The sequence below is a fragment of the Trachypithecus francoisi genome, unplaced genomic scaffold (genome assembly GCF_009764315.1).
Source record: "Trachypithecus francoisi isolate TF-2019V2 unplaced genomic scaffold, Tfra_2.0 Lachesis_group1, whole genome shotgun sequence".
Taxonomy (NCBI): domain Eukaryota; kingdom Metazoa; phylum Chordata; class Mammalia; order Primates; family Cercopithecidae; genus Trachypithecus; species Trachypithecus francoisi.
In genome coordinates this window covers 108370596-108375149 of record NW_022681454.1, presented here as the reverse complement: position 1 = coordinate 108375149, position 4554 = coordinate 108370596, and the positions used below count along the sequence as shown (strand labels likewise).

General features: G+C 38.5%; 1 pseudogene across 1 annotated transcript; it reads left to right on the top strand.

Moving 5' to 3' along the window:
• Positions 1–3098: 3098 nt before the first annotated feature.
• On the top strand, positions 3099–3724 carry LOC117085794 (annotated as a pseudogene). Its single transcript, XR_004438078.1, has one exon. The product of XR_004438078.1 is annotated as a 60S ribosomal protein L18-like (transcript).
• Positions 3725–4554: the final 830 nt, after the last annotated feature.

The following is a 4554-nucleotide window of genomic DNA, read 5'->3' as shown; positions in this document are numbered from 1 at the left end:
AACCAAAATCAGAGCTGAGCTGAAGCAAATTGTGACACAGAATACCAGACAAAAGATCAATAAATCCAGGAGCTGGTTCTCTGAAAGAATTAATAAGATCACCAGCTAGACTAATAAAGAGAGAAGATCCAAATAACAGCAATCAGAAATGACAAAGGGGACATTACTACTCGACCCACAGAAATAATAATAAAAAAACCTTTAGAGATTACTATGAAAACTCTATGGAAACAAACTAGAAAACCTAAAAGAAATGAATAAATTCCTGGAAACTATAACTCCCCGATTGAGCCAGGAAGAAATTGTATCTTTGAACAGACCAATAACAAGTTCTGAAATTGGTGGAATTTTTATTACCGATTCAATCAGAAAAAGCCCAGGACCAGACAAATTCACAGCTGAATTCTATCTGATGTAAAAGAAAGAGCTGCTATAATTCCTACAGAAATTATTCCAAACAATTGAGAAGAAGGGTCTCCTGTTTAGCTCATTGCATGAGGCCATCATCATCCTGATACCAAAACCTGGCATAGATACAACAAAAGAAGAAAACTTCTGGCCAATATCCTTGATGAACATAGATGCAAAATTCCTCAACAAAATACTAGAAAACCGAATCCAGCAGCACATCAAATAACTAATCCGCCACAATCAAGTAGGCTTTGTCCCTGGGATGCAAGGTTGGTTTAATATATGCAAATCAGTAAATGTGATGCATCACATAATTAGAACTAAAAACAAAAACCACATGATTACCTCAATATATGCCAAAAAAAAAAAAAAAAAGAGTTTTGATAAAATTCAACATCCCTTCAAGTTAAAAGGCCTCAACAAAATAGGCACTGAAGGAACATACTTCAAAATAATATACATCTATGAAAAACCCATGGCTGACATCATATTGATTGGGAAAAAGCTGGAAGCATTTTCCTTGAACAACTGGAACAAGGAAAGGATGCTCCCTCCCACCACTTCTATTCAACACAGTACTAGAAGTCCTGGCCAGACAATCAGGTAAGAGAAAGAAATGGCATCCAAATAGGAAGAGAAGAAGTCAAATTAACCTGTTTGTAGATGTTATAATTCTGTACCTAGAAAACCTTATAGTCTTTGCCCAAAGCCTCCAAGACCTGATATAAAACTTCAGCAAAATTTCAGGATATAAAATCAATACACAAAATTAGAAGCATCTTATACACCAGCAACAGTCAAGCTGAGAGCCAAATCAAGAGTGAAATCACATTCAAAATAGCCATGGAAAGAGTAAAATACCTAGAAATACAGCTAACCAGTGAGGTGAAAGATCTCTACAGTAAGAATTACAAAACATTGCTCAAAGAAATCAGAGATAACATGCAAAAATGGAAAAACATTCCATGCTCATGGATAGGAAGAATCAACATTGTTAAAATGGTCATAGAGTCCAAAGCAATCACAGAGTCAATACTATTCCTATCAAACCACCAATGGCATTCTTCACAGAATTAGGAAAAACTATTTTAAAATTCATATGGAACCAAAAAAGAGTCCAAATAGTCAAAGCAATTGGAGCAAAGCTAGAGGCATCATATTAGCTGACTTCAAACTATACTATAAGGCTACAGTAACCAAAACAGCAAGGTATTAGTATAACAACATAGACCAATAGAACAGGATAGAGAATCCAGACACAAAGTTGCACATCTACCATCATCTGCTATTTGAGAAAGTCAACAAAACCAAGCAATAGGGAAAGGACTCCCTATTCAATAAATGGTGCTGGGATAACTGGCTAGCCATTTGCAGAAGATTGAGACTGGACCCCTTCCTTATACTATAAACAAAAACCTGAAACCGTAAAACCCTTGATGATAACCTAGGGAATACCATTCAGGACATAGGACTTGGCAAAGATTTTATGATGAAGATGCCAAAAACAATAATAACAAACAAAAATTGACAAATGGGACCTCATTTGCACAACAAACAAAACTATCAACAGAGTAAACAGAGCACCTACCAAGTGGGAGAAAATATTCACAAACTATGCAGCCAACAAAGGCCTAATATCCAGAATCTATAAGGAGCTTATACAAATCAACAACCAAACATTAACCCCACTAAAAAGTGGGAAAAGGATATGAACAGACATTTTTCAAAGTAAGACACATCTGTGGTCAACAAGCCTATGAAGAAATGCTCAATATTACTGATCATTAGAGAAATGCAAATCAAAGCCACAATGAGATACCATCTCACATAGTCAGAATGGCTATTATTAGAAAGTCAAAAAAATAACAGATGCTGGTGATGCTGCAGAAAAAAAGAATGCTTATACACTGCTTGGGGGGGGGGGGGGATGTAAATTAATTCAGCCATTGTGCAAAGCAGTTTGGCAATTTCTCAACTCAAAGCAGCAGTACCATTCAACCCAGTGATCCTATTACTCGGTATATACCCAAAGGAATATAAATCATGCTAACATAAAGACACATGCATGCATATGTTCATAGCAGCACTATTCACAATAGCAAGGACATGCAATCAACCTAAATGCCCATCAGTGGTAGATGGTTAAAGAAAATGTGGTACAAATACACTGTGGAATACTATGCAGCCATTAAAAAAAATGAGATCATGTCTTTTGCAGCAAGGTGGGAAGTGGAGGCCATTATCCAAGTGAACTAACATAGGAAAAGAAAGCCAAATACCACGTTTGCACTTATAATTGGGAGCTAAATGTTTAGTACATATGGACACAAAGAAGGTAACAACAGGCCCAGACATCAGGGTCTACCTGAGGGTGGAGAGAGCAAGAAGGGTGACAAATAAAGAAGTACCTATTGAGTACTATGCTTAGTACTTGGGTGACAAAAATCTGTTCACCAGACCCCCATGATACACAAATTAGCTGTGTAACAAACCTGCACGTGTACCCCTGAACCTAAAGTAAAAAAAAGTTGCTGACTTATTTGTAAAAAATGTTTTTTTTTTCAGTTTCATTTTAAAATAGTCAAAGCAAGTAAAATAAATGGAAAGCAAAGGGACAAAACCATAAAAGTAGTTACTTTAGTTTGCACAAAAGAAAAAAAATCCAAACAAATTAAAAAAACATGTTGCTTTCCGGACCTGGCAGAGCAGGAGGCGCCATCATGGGAGTTGACATTCGCCACAACAAGGACCGAAAGGTTCCGCGCAAGGAGCCCAAGAGCCAGGATATCTACCTGAGGCTGTTGGTCAAGTTGCATAGGTTTCTGGCCAGAAGAACCAATTCCACATTCAACCAGGTTGTGCTGAAGAGGTTGTTTATGAGTCGCACCAACCGGCCACCTCTGTCCCTTTCCCGGATGATCCGGAAGATGAAGCTTCCTGGCCGGGAAAACAAAACGGCCGTGGTTGTGGGGACCATAACGGACGACGTGCGGGTTCAGGAGGTGCCCAAACTAAAGGTATGTGCACTGCGCGTAACCAGCCGGGCCCGCAGCCGCATCCTCAGGGCAGGAGGCAAGATCCTCACTTTCGACCAGCTGGCCCTGGACTCCCCCAAGGGCTGCGGCACTGTCCTGCTCTCTGGTCCTCGCAAGGGCGGAGAGGTGTACCGGCATTTCGACAAGGCCCCAGGAACCCCGCACAGCCACACCAAACCCTACGTCCGCTCCAAGGGCCGAAGTTCGAGCGTGCCAGAGGCCGACGGGCCAGCCGAGGCTACAGAAACTAACCTTGGATCCTACCCTCTTATTAAAAAGATTTTGAATGCTGAAAAAAAAAAAAAAAAAAAAAGTTTTGCTATAACCTAAAAGTTGCAGGAAAAACACTTTTGTTATTTTGTAGAACTATATTTGTCTTATGGGACTTCTACCCACCACCCAAAAAAATCATGTCACATTCGTAGAGTATATTCATTGTGAGAATAATTTTGGATTTAATTACCAAAATATTTTTGGAAATAGATACGTCTGATTAATAAAACAATTCTGTAAAGTCTCTCCTTGTTCTATTTAAAAGACAGGTATGAATCATTATTTTATATGTGTGTATACATTTAATGCATTTTTAAAAGTTCATGTATTAAGTAGCTGCACATCTAACGATTTCAAGGGATAGCAATACACTCTCTATCTAAATCTCCTCTTACCGCCCACCCCAAGCATGTTCTCTATGCTCTGAAATAATACTACACAGTTTGTTTGCTTTTGTTGCTGATACTAGGTAATTTTTTAAAATCACCACCAATATCTCCTGTTTTACACAGCAAGAGAGCCATGGAGAAAAGAGATATATCTCTGTCAAAAGAGCTAATTCTTGTATAAAGAATTAGGACACATTAAGTTTTCTTTCATTAGTTATCATGTACGAATCTGCTTGCTGGTGATAAGCTGTTAAGTAGCGTGGGAGAAATATGTGAGTGAGTGGCGACAATTTGGAACAACAAGGCCTTCATATTAGAAGAAATGTTAGTTATCGATCCAGAAGTTCCCAGATGTAGGATTTTCATGAAACAGTATACATATATGTATTTTATGGGAGAGGGTCCCTTATCTGCTTAGCCTTTTTTTTTTTTTTCTTTTGGTCAGG